Below are 13,259 nucleotides of genomic sequence, written 5' to 3' on the forward strand. Positions count from 1 at the left end.
AAGAATGTTTTATTCTTCCAAAATATGTGTCTAATATTTTTATGATACATATTAATTACAGATGTTTTTGATCAGTTTCTGCTGTTTCAGTTGTTCTTAATAGCAGTCATTTCTCTATAAGATCTAAAATATATCTGTGTTCATACCTGTTATGTATACTTTTAACCATGTCTCTCTGCTACTGCAGCACTACACAACATCATTCCCATGGTGCTATGCCTTTTCAGTTATAGGTGGAGCAAGAAAATTTCCATTTAAAATTTATTGTGCTAAATATAGCAAGAAATCAAAGGTGTTCCTGCTTATATTTTTCCTTAATTATGGAGGTTGTAGTAGACATCAAAACCTCCTTTGCATCAAAATTGACAAGATCAGGTCTAATCTGTGACTAAATTATAATCTACCAATACCCTAATAAATATAAGCAAAACTATTTAAGAAAATTGATGCTAAAATAACTCTAATAAGCCTGTGTGTTGAGTTAAGGCAGAGAAAAGGAACAATTATGTTGCTATTATATCTAAAGTACTTTGTTTTTACCACAGTTTAATTTAGATAATTTGTCTCATTGTACATTCCTTGTGTATGTGAAACATATTCATTATTCAAATATAGCCATAAAGCAGAAAATCTGTAAAGAGTAATATGGAAAGTCCTTTTATCATTCATTCTGTTTCTAACTAGGACGCTCTATAGTAAGGGTCACAAAACGAAAATAAGGCTCCTAATTTACGAGTTGTATCAGCCTGGATGGACTAAGGTAAAGTGTAAACAATCCAAATGCTCACCAACTAATAAATGAATAAATAAAATATGTATATCCATACAATGGAATATTATTTGATAATAAAAAAGAAATGACACACTAATATTTGCTACAGCATTGATGAACCTTGAAAATATTATGCTAAGTAAATTAAGCCAGTCACAAAAAGCCACATTGTATGATCCCATTTGTATGAAATGTCCAGAACAGGCAAATCAATAGAGACAGAAAATAGATTATTGGTTTCCTAGGGAAGGGTTTTGGGGAAGGATTGGGAAATGATAGCTAAAGAGGAAGGATTGGGGGGAGTGGTAATGAAAATGTTCTAAAATTGATTATGCTGATGGACACACAACTATGAATATGCTAAAAGCCACTGAATTGTACACTTTAAATGGGTGAACTTACATAGTATGTGAATTAGATCTCAAATAAAGCTGTTTTTTAAAAAAAAACACTTAGTGGCTTAAAACAAAACTATTTTATTACTCTCACAATTTGGGGAGTCAGGAATCTGGGCAGAGTACAGCAGGAACAGATTATATCTACTCTAATCATGACTGGATCATAAGTGGGGGTGAATCGACTGTCTTGAGTTGGTTGGTATGGCTCAACTGTGATCACATGCAATGGTATGCTGCAACCAGCTTGCACCAACTTCTGGAATAGCCAGTTGTGCACATCCCAACTCCACCTTCCCTTCAGTGGCATGACATAATAATTGTCATTGGTCATGGTGAGAGTATTTATACCACAAATATTAGAAAATACTACAAATTAGGATTTCTTAATTTGAGTATTAGAGCTAAGTACAAAGAAAAAATGAAATGGAATGATATCAGAAGCCTCTCTAAAAGAAGCTTGCAATCATTTTGTGCTTTGTTTTTGTTTGTTTGTTTCTACCTAATATTTTAACATAAGAAATAAGTTGTTAATGTGTATCTCTCCCTAAGATGGCAGAATGAAAATTAAGCCTAGAACATTCTCATGTTGCAGTAGGCAGCCTTCTGCCAACCTCTGTCTTAGGTTTTCCATGTGACCTGCTCTTTCAGAAAAGTAAAGGATAGTAGCCTAAGTCAGGAGTACCACAGAGCACCATGAAAAGCCCAGGAATCTATCATTTACTCTTCAAGGACAGCAATTATCATTTTGTTACCGAGTCAAACTTGGGTCTGCTCACCCATGTGCAGTACAGCCAATTTACTGACACCAGATTGTGGTGAAGGAAAGTGCAGCATTTTATTGCAAGGCCAAGCAAGGAGTACCGGCGGCTTGTGCTCAAAACACCCGAACTCCCTGATGGCTTTCAGGGAAAGGTTTTTAGAGACAGGGTGAGGGAGAGGGTTGCAGGATGTGTGACCAGCTTGTGGACATTCTTCTGATTGGTTGGTGGTGAGGTAGACGGGAGTCAACATTATCAACCTTCTAGTTCCAACTGGTCTGGGGTCTACGTGCTGGTGGTCAGCATGCAGTTAACTTTTTCCACCTCGTGGGGGTTTCAGTATTCACAAAATATTCTGGATATATCCCAGAATATTATCCATAGCCCTTGAGGAGGAACTAAAGGTCCTTGACTTTGTTTAATGGCTTAAATATTATTTTGCCTTATTTGACTGTTTCCTTTGTTTCTGCATTTTCTCACTTCTCTGATTAAATTTGCTCTTTGGAACTCAGGGAAGGCCTAGGAGGCTAAAGTTTTTCTACTAACAGGAGGCAGGCAGAGGACATGGAAGCCTCTTTCCCGGGAAGGCCCCATAGGGTCCGATTACTTTAGTTTGAAGGAATCTGGGAAACATGGTCTCTGTACTCAAATTGGCAATTTCAAGCAGTACATACCAAATACCAAATTTGTTCAGATGAAACCTTTATCAACTTACTGTGGATAGAAATTCTTTATGTGCTAATTGGAATAGTTTTATTACTGATGTCAACCAAACTGCTGTGTTCTTCATATTTTACAGTTGATTGGGATAGATGGGCTTGAGAAAGGTAAGGGGTGAACGCATCAACAGCTGCAGTGGAAACAAAAATGCCTAACCCCCTTCAGTCTGGCTCAGAATCTGCTCAGATTTAATCACTTCAACTCAATGTTGCAACTGACCTCACTGGACCTTCCTGGCACCTTCACATGATTTTAGTAAATTTGAAAATACTAAGGTAAAGCTTTATGAACCTATTTGGCAAGTTGTCTTTGAGGGAGGAGATGAAGGAAATTACTAAATCTTCTCCCTTATCTTTTGTAGCAAATAGCTAGAGGGATCTTTCTAACATGCAAGAAGATCAAGATTTGAAATACTTCGTAGTTGTCCATTGCCTCAGGATAAAATACTTTGGCTTACTAGGTCCCTCATGTTCTTGGCTTTGCTTTCATCTCCAGCCTCATCTCATCTTGACATCATACCCCCACTGGGGGCCAGTTTTTTCTTCAGCTAGTTCATCTGACACACCCTGCAATTTCAATTCCAAGCTTTCAAACTCGCTGTTCCTTCAGCCAAGAACACTCCTCCCTCCCCCTCTGTTTTTTCCCTCCAACCACCCTCTCCACCTCCTCTGAAAATAACCCTTCCTTGAATCTTTGCTTCTTAGCTTACTCTTCACATTTTTGTTTGTTTGTTTGCGCCTTGTGGCTTGGGGAATCTTAGTTCCCCAACCAGGGATTGAACCCAGGCCCTCAGCAGTGAAAGCACAGAGTCCTAACCACTGGACCACTAGGGAATTCCCCCAATTTTTGTTTATGTCGGGTGATCCTCTGTCTGCTTGGAGGGTATTCTGCACTGCTTCTACCATGGTACATAAATATTGATATGATTGGCAATACTTCATTTTATTTACTTTCTTGTCAGTAGCTCTTAGGTAGTATCAGTCTGTTTAACTCACCATTGTATCCTCAGGAACCAGCTCCATGCATCCTAAATAAGAAGTGTGCAATACAAATCTGTTGACTAAATGAGTAAACAAAGGAACAAAGGGCTACTGGGTGTTTTTTACTGAACCAGAATATTCAGATAAGATCCAGGTGTCTGCACGTATCAGTCATCCATTCTTCTTGGCTGTAGCCGCCTAGCCGCCAACTCGCACCTGTTTTTCTATCGGGGACAATTCATTCAGTAACAGAATTCCTGTAACAGGACCCTGCCATGTTGTCATGAACACATCTGCAAACCCTCCTCTGTTACTGCCATTGGGATTTGCTGCCTAACACAAGGATCATTAATTGTAAGACTGTATATTTTGTTGCAGAATTAATGTAAAGTGCTTGCTCAGTAAGGTACCCAGCACATTACCCTTTACAGTTTCACTGTTTGGTAGATGTGTGCTGATAATTAGGATAAAACCCAGGGGACCTCCAGCAGCTCATCCGTATTTCTACTAGTAGATCAGGCATGAATGTTTTTGGTCCCACCCTATCTGTTTCTCCTCTGACAAGTTCCCACACAGGGATGGGAGCAGGGAGCTCAGTAATTCTATTGTCAGCACTATCTACCTATGTTCAGGGACTTCACTGTTAGCTCCTGGGCCTTTTCTGGCCTCACCTCACACCCCCTCCTACCCATGCAAAATCATAGTGTCTGGAAATGAAAAGGTGTTCTTTTAGAAAAAGATTGGGGAGCTTTGAGAACCAGAGTTGGGTAAGTCTGGGATAGGGGAATTGAACTGCTCTATTGGAAATCTAGTTGCTGAAGACTGTCTGAAAATTGTGCATATTCATTTTAATGTAATGGGTCAAAGTACTCCAGCTGAAAGAACAATGATTAATGCTGTTTGCTGATTACTGTTATCAATTTTCTCTCTAGAATTAGGACATAAGCCTCTCACCACTGTAAGATTACTTTATTTTTTGTTTTAGAAAAGCATTCTGAATCTATAAAAATATTGAATCACTATGTTGTACACTTGAAACTAATATAATATTTTAAGTCAACTATACTTTAATTTAAAAAAGAAATTAAATGCTTAATTTAAAAAAAATTCTGGTTTTGAGGGAGAACTTTGGTCTGGGATATAAAATTAGTCTTCCAAATCTTGGATTTCCATCGCTTGTGTCTGCTGTGTGGCCTAGAATATCACACAGGTGGGCATTTTAGGATATTAATTTCTTTCTGTAAAATGATCTCCTTATGTGACTGTAAGGGAGTTTATTTCTAAGTGATACAAACAAATGAAGAATGGAAGGGATCTGATAAAGTTACTTTAATATAGATAAAACATTTGATTGTACTGTGTGTAATGGAAACACATCTATGTTTCACCCTTCCCTGGAACAAATATATGGTCACAGAAAGCTCATTAAATTGATTCTATTTCTTATCCTGCATTAATCACAGCAAGGTCACACTGAAATCATCTAGGATTGGTCACCATAATAATAACAGTCCATTTATTGACTAGCTGTCACTTCCATTATTTCATTTAATCCTCATAACAACCCTGTGAGACAAGTACCCTAATCCCTGTTTTTTCCATATGAAGAAATTGAGACTCAGCAAAGTGAAGCCACTCTACCAAGGTCTCACTGTTCGTAATTGACAGCCAATACTCAATCCCTACTTTGACTCTAAAGCCTGTGTGTGCATTTTTTTTTTTTTTTTCCGGTACGCGGGCCTCTCAGTGGCCTCTGCCGTTGCGGAGCACAGGCTCCGGACGCACAGGCTCAGCGGCCATGGCTCACGGACCCAGCCGCTCCGCGGCATGTGGGATCTTCCCGGACCGGGGCACAAACCCGTGTCCCCTGCATCGGCAGGCAGGCTCTCAACCACTGCGCCACCAGGGAAGCCCTGTGTGTGCATTTTTAACCCCTAAAGTGTTTTTTTGTTTGTTTGTTTTTAACTTTATTTTTGGCTGCATTGGGTCTTCTTTGCTGCCCGCAGGCTTTCTCTAGTTGTGGCGAGAGGGGGCTACTCTTTGTTGTGGTGCGCGGGCTTCTCATTGCAGTGGCTTCTCTTGTTACAGAGCACGGGCTCTAGGCGCGCGGGCTGCAGTAGTTGTGGCGCATGGGCTCAGTAGTTATGGTTCACGGGCTCTAGGGTGCAGGCTCAGTAGTTGTGGTGCGTGGGCTTAGTTGCTCCACAGCATGTGGGATCTTCCCGGACCAGGGCTCGAACCCGTGTCCCCTGCATTGGCAGGTGGATTCTTAACCACTGCGCCACCAGGGAAGCACCCCTATGGTGTTGTTAAGTGTTGAGTTGGAGCTGGAGAGAAATTAGTATCCTGATATATGGACATCATAATTTCTGCTTCTGGAAATTTGCTAATAATTAATAGCTGCATAGGAAGCATTCTGCTTAAAAGAATAAAGCTCAGCATTTATATTATACTTTGTTGTCTAAGAGCTTTACTAGACTACTTATTTAATGCAAATGCTTTCTCCTGAGATAGGTCAGCAGCTCTCAAACTTGAGGTGCATCAGAATCACCTGGGGAGCTTGTAAACGTGAAAATACCCAGGGTCCCATCCCAGACCCACTAAGTCAGAATCTCTGTGGGTAGGGACTAGGCATCTGTTATTTAAAAGGCTTCCCAAGTGATTCTGACACACATAGAAGTTTGAAAATCACTGATGTCTGTGAACAGTGGGAAGATTTTTTTAGGAATGATAATTCTCAAGTTTGTAAATTTACTTAGGGCCTCACAGTAGTTTGGGAATGGCTAAATTATAACTCATGAATTCCAAACCATCATCCTGTCTAAATTCAGATAATAATTGTTAATTGGCAATGTCTATGTTATGACCTATCATAATGTAACTGATTGTCATCTCATTCTTCTTTTTTCCTGTTTTCTTTTTTCCTGATTGTTTATTAGTGATAACAACTAGCACTCTGTTTTGTATGTGTTGAGTCTTTTTCACTTGGTATGTGAAAGATATTTCCTGTAACCACTATTAATAAAATCTCAAGCAGTTTAAAACAACAACTGTTCAGACTCCAAATAAAGAATCACAAAATCCCGAGATTAAAGCCATCGTGTACAGCCATATGTTACTTGAATTCTCCTTTACGGCATCTCCACCAAGTGGCTAAGTGGCTTATTTCTGCTAGATAGCTGGTTCTTCCTGGGAACAGCCTGTTCTGACTTAGGAAAATTTTCCCTATAATGAAGTGAAATTGATTTCTCTAGGGCTTCCTACATTGGTCCTAGTTCTAACCCCCTTATCAGAACTTCTTAGTCAAATCAAATCAGCCAAAACAAAACCTTTGGTCAAGAAAGTCACTCCCTGATTGCTATTTTCTGAAAGTTCACAGGATGCCTCTCTGAGACTGTTTGTTCCATGGTCAGGTCATCATCTGTCAGACTATTTTCTGTAGAGTTGCACTTACAATTATAGGACTCATTACATTCATTGATTCATATTGGTTTTTTAAAAAATAACTTTTAGTAATTCTATATATGGGTATTTATTTATTGAAGTATAGTTGATTTACAATGTTGTGTTAGTTTTACGTGTACAGCAAAGGGATTCAGTTAAATATATACATATACATATATATACACACATATATATACATATAATTTTTCAGATTCTTTTCCCATATAGGTTATTACAAAATAATGGGTATAGTTCTCTGTGCTATACAGTAGGTCCTTGTTGGTTATTTATTTTATATATAGTAGTTTGTATTGGGGGTATTTAAATATAGAGGCCCATATGACAGGAAAAGAAATGTGATCTTACATTTTGTTAAAGCATTCTAAGTGTTCCATTTTATGTTAATGTCATTAGCATGATATATTAGATGTAGCAGCCAGATTTAAAGTTTAACACGTTGTTTACTTTCTCTGTGAGTTGTTCAGAACCTTCTAAAAACCTGGTAGTTGTTAATATGTCTCTTCTAAACGAGAAATATACTGTACATCAAGTTCCTATGATTCATTTGTTCCTTTGAAGCTCAAAAGAAAAAGAACGTTTGTGTCCTCACTGCTCAAGAACTTCTGATTCTAACATTCCTTCTTTGAGATATACGTTTCCTTTTCACCATCCTTTCCCACAGACCAGAACTTGATCTGGAGCCCAAGAGAAAAACAGCGAATGTGTCACTAACCAGTGGTGCAGTTGCCACCAATGTTAACTTTTAATGGTCTGGATTCAATGAGAGTCAAATACAGGTAGAAGCTAAGATAGTAAGTTAGGTCAGTGTTGGGAAGAGACATTTTCCTAGGACTTCCTTGCTGTAGGTACTCTTGGATATAAAGTCCAAATTTTAGGAGATAAGCAAGACAAATGTTAGTTACTAATATGACCATTCAGATGGGCTGGCCAGGGTGAAAGAAATTTTAATACACTAATCACAGATGGAAACAACACTCTATATTAGCATATACTAGCATAGAAAATCTGCAGTTCAATTACAATTTATGGTAAAGGTTAGCTGTGTCCAAGAGACAGTCCCTTCTCCAATATCCTTTTCCTGGGGCCAGAGTGAGAGACCAGTATTCTCCTCTATCTCCCCTGATGCGTCCAGACTTTTGTCCTTCCATCATGGATCTTCTTTCCTGAAATTATTGTGATCTCTTTTTGTCACTTTTAACCAACCTATTCAAGATATTTTGCCACCACCTTTTTAGCTTCTGGTTCTCTCTAGACTCCTACCATCATTGATGACATTTTCAACATTCAAGTTGATTCTTCAGATGTAAAACAAAGTACAAGAAAAACCATTTTGTCACTTGTATTTATTTTATGAGAGAAGAATATGAACTTATGGACAAGCTCTGACAACTGAAAATTTTACTGTGGGAAACTATACACCTGTTTAGCAAAAAGGGACTGAATGACATTTGAACTATAATAACATGTATCTTATCTTAAAGTCTGATTTTTGGAAAATTATAGGCAAAAATATATCGATTTGTACATTAAACTTTCTAGGGTTAATTCCCACACAAACTAACAGATAAAGTGTACTAACAGTAATTTATTATAAGCAAAAATTAGGATGAGCAACAATTGAAAATTATGACGAACGCACAGCACTGCTAATGTGTTTCAGACAGTATCCCATCTAAAAATTGCAGGAATTCCAACTATCTGCCTCTGCTCATTAATTGTGGGAGCTCAACAATCTGCCAAGTATTGTATGGCTGCCAGTCTTCCTCATGGAATTCTAATTTAGAATCTATGGTAAACCAAGGCCAACTCATGTATTAGACACAGTAGACACAGTGCCTAGGGCCCAGGATACTCTTAAGAGCCCACAAAGGTCTTAATATCTTTTAAAATAGAAGAAAATAAATAAAACAATAATGATTCCACAATAATGAATCTTCCTGGATTATATCTGTCTTTATACCAATGCAGTCATAAAATAGAATTTAAAATTTTTTTATGGAGGAAGGGGTCTACAAAGGCAAGAGTGCCTAGGGTCCCCTAAAATCATGATAAGGCTCTGTTGTAAAGTCTAATACTCTGCTAACGTTGCTCACGGATCCACATTTTAATGGCTCTTAATAACTCACAAAACATAGCAATTAATGCTATATGAAATTCTACGGAACTGCTTGTCACATGATAAGAATTAAAGAAAGAACTTGTACTTTCGCATCTGAATTGGAAGATTGTCATAGACAACCCATGAACAGAGGGCCATACTTTGATGATCACAGCTCTCCCCCACACCTTCCTACTCAAAGTATAGTCCATAGGACAGCAACTTAGGCCCTACCCTGGACTTGCTAATCAGAATGTGCATTTTACAAATCCTCAGGTGATATGTATGCATGGGAAAATTGAGAAGCACTGTCAGTTTTAGAAGACTCTGTACCTAGGAAATATTCTGCATTCTAATAGGGAGGACTTCTCCAAAAGTAATACAATTGAGTTTAAAAAACAAATCCTTAATCAACAGCTCTACCCATCAAAAATGAGTAGTTTAGATTTTACAAGCAGCAGAGAAATCATCCAGAAAATGTGGAAGATGGTCAAAAAAGACAGTAATAAAACTCTTAGAAGAAAACACAAGGGAAAAGCTTCATGACATTGGATTAGGCAACGGTTTCTTAGAGATAACACCAAACGAAAGTAAAAATAAACAAATTGGACCACATCTAAATGGAAATCTTTTGTAATACATCAAAGGACACTATCAACAGAATGAAAAGGGAACTCATGGAATGGGAGAAAATATTTGTAAGTCATATATCTGATAAGGAGTTAATATCCAGTTATATGAAGAACTCCTACAAGTCAACAACAAAAGAACAAGTCTCTTGAAAAATGGGCAAGGGATTTGAAAAACTTTTCTCCAGAGAAGATATGCAGATGGCTAACAAGCACTTGAAAAGATATTCAACATCACTAGTTGTCTTAGTCCCGCTATAACAAAGTTGCACAGACTGGGTAGCTTATAAACAACAGAAATTTATTTCTCACAGTTCTGGAGACTGGTTAGTCCAAGATCAAGGCACCAGCATGGTCTTGCTCTGAGGCAGTCCTGCTTCCTGGTTCATAGATGGCCATCTTCTCACTGAGTCTTCACATGGGGGGAAGGGTTAGAGATCTCTGTGGGGTGTCTGTTGTAAGTACATTAATCCCATTCATGATGGCTCTATCCTCATGGCCAGATCACCTCCCAAAGGCCCCACCTCCTAATACCATCACCTTTGGGAGTTAGGATTTCAACATATGAATTTTGAGGTGACATTAACATACAGACCATAGCACTAGTCAAATCAAAACCACAATGAGATACTGCTTTTCATCTACTAGGATGGCTATTTAAAACAACAACAACAAAACAGAAAATAAGTGTTGTGGAGGATGCAGAGAAACTGGAACTTTTGTGCATTGCTAATGGGAATGTAAAATGATGCAGCTGCTAGGGAAAACAGTATTGTGCTTATTCAAAAAATTAAACGTATAATTACCATATAATCCATCAATCCTACTTCTGGGTATGTACTCAGAAGAAGTGAAAGCAGGGACTTGAATACATATTTGTACACCCATGTTCACGGCACCACTATTCACAATAGCTAAAAGGTGGAAGCAATCCAAAAGTCCATCAACAGTTGGATTAAAAAGAAATGTAGTACATAAATACAATGGCATATTATTCAGTCTTAAAAAGGAAGAAAATTATGACATACTACAATAAGGATGAACCTTGAGGACATTATACGACGTAAAATAAGCCAGTCACAAAAGACACATACTGTATGATTTCACTTACGTGAGCTATCTAGAGTAGTCAAATTCATAGAAACTGAAGGTAAAATGGTAGTTCCTGAGGCTTGGGCCTGAGGAAATGGGGAATTATTTGATGGGTATAGAGTTTCAGTTTTGCATGTTCAAAAAGTTCTGGAGATTGGTTGCACAACAATGTAAATAATACATTTAACACTACTGAACTGTACACTTAAAAATGGTTAAGATGGACTTCTCCGGCAGTGAAGTGGTTAAGAATCCGCCTGCCAATGCAGGGGACATGAGTTCGAGCCCTGGTCCGGGAAGATCCCACATGCCGCGGAGCAACTAAGCCCGTGCACCACAACTACTGAGCCTGTGCTTTAGAGTCCGTGAGCCACAACTACTGAGCCCACGTGCTACAGCTACTGAAGCCTGTGCGCCTAGAGCCCGTGCTCCGCAACAAGAGAAGCCACTGCAATGAGAAGCCCGCACACTGCATCGAAGACCAAATGTGGCCAAAAATAAATAAATATATTTTTAAAAAATGGTTAAGATGGTAACTTTTATATTATTGTATTTTACCACAATTATTTTTTAAAAAGGCAGTTAGACTCAAATCAAGGCATGAAGACTATCCAACTTTCAGGCTTATTATGCACAGATGTAAATAGAAGGCTACTGGTTTGTAAGGGCTGGCACGTGAGGCAGGCAACACAGAGAAGGCACCAGGAAGACTTTGGGATGACTTGTTTGAGCCTAGAGTTCAACTACCGTTACTTCTCAGGTACTGTGACTGGGCTTGGAGCCAATCCCTTAGCCTTGGTTCCTGTGGTGCATTGAACATTCCTACACTGCAGCCACAAGCCAGTGGGAAGTGGGTCTACCAGGCCTGAAGAACCCAAAAGCACAGAGGGCAGTAAGTGTTACATAACACCTTTATTCTAACACTTTGGCTTCTCTTTCACTATTGTTCAAATACACTAACTAGCAGTATGTATATTTTAGCATTGACAAAACACTTGCTAGAACATCACGGGATGTTTAAATTTTTGCCTCTTTGCCTTTGCTTAATATTAAAGATGATTGTTTTCTCCTCATGTTTATAAGTTGTTTAGCGTATCTTCACACTTCCCTACTTTATTTTACTTATTTTTTCACAGAATTTGGTAGAAGGGATGAGAATTTAGGGTAAAACAAGAAAAGTGAAATCTTTCCATTGTAATTTATTTTTGTAGGACATTAAGGCAAGTTAGATGCCTCTTGAACTCCATCTAAGTCCATTTCAGAAGGCTTCCATAGGGAACTTGAGAAAGCCAAACCTCGGGTCCTAGTGGATGATAGGCATTTTTAAATTGGCTCCAGTTTACTTGAGTGAAAAAGATTAGCTAATCTACTTGAAGTAAATGAGGTTTGAAAACTCAAAGGGCAAAAATCACTTAAAGTAAGTAGCAGGGTATTTGGGGATTAGCACAGCTAAAGTTTCCCAAGCATTCAGGTAGTATTACTCTATTTTTAAAAATAAACCCACTGACTTAAATATAAGCAAAGCAGCTAAGGGTATGATCCCCATTACTTTGTCATCACACCTTATAACCTATTATGACAGCCAAAGTGTGAAGAATAGTTTGAAAAGCACCGTGACACTGAGAGATGCTGACAAGCAGAATACTGAGATGGGGAAAAAAGATCAAAATCATCACCAAAGATGCCACTTTAAGTGATCATCAAAACCCTAGATAAGAATGGCAACTGTTTTTTGGCTGATTCAAATTTTAAGAGTTCAAAGTAAATTCTATTATATATAGTTTAGCAATTTTAGCTTCTTTTATTTTTAAAAATAGCTTTATATTTTAATAATTTATATATTTATAATATATTTATGATTATAAAAATATTTCAAAAAATCAGACACATAACTCTGAAAAAGAAAAGAAAGATTACCTGTAAAACCCAGAGTCAACCTCAGTTGGTATAATCCAACATTTATAAAAATTCCTTGTGTGGTTTTTTTGAGTGTTGCCTCTGTCCCTATCCTTGCTCACCCCCTTGTGGCCATGATATGAAGAAGCCAAGAACCAGGGAGCAAAAAAGGAAGAGAAAGCAAAAATCCTGAATGATAAACTGATCACCTCTCACTTTAACAGTATTTTCCATAATTAAGATAACTAGGTCTGCCTGAAATCCACATGGGTCAGGACCTTTGAGGAAATAGATGGAAGACTTAAATGGTGATTGTAAATTATCCCTTCATTAAACTTTCTTGGAAGTATGGGCATTGGTAAGGGAAACTGAAAGGGATGTCCTACTCATACTTCCTATTGGCTGAACCCAGCTGGAAGCACTCAGAGGGCAAAGGAACCAAGCTTTTGCA

This window comes from Lagenorhynchus albirostris, chromosome 1 (assembly GCF_949774975.1).
Source record: "Lagenorhynchus albirostris chromosome 1, mLagAlb1.1, whole genome shotgun sequence".
NCBI lineage: Eukaryota > Metazoa > Chordata > Mammalia > Artiodactyla > Delphinidae > Lagenorhynchus > Lagenorhynchus albirostris.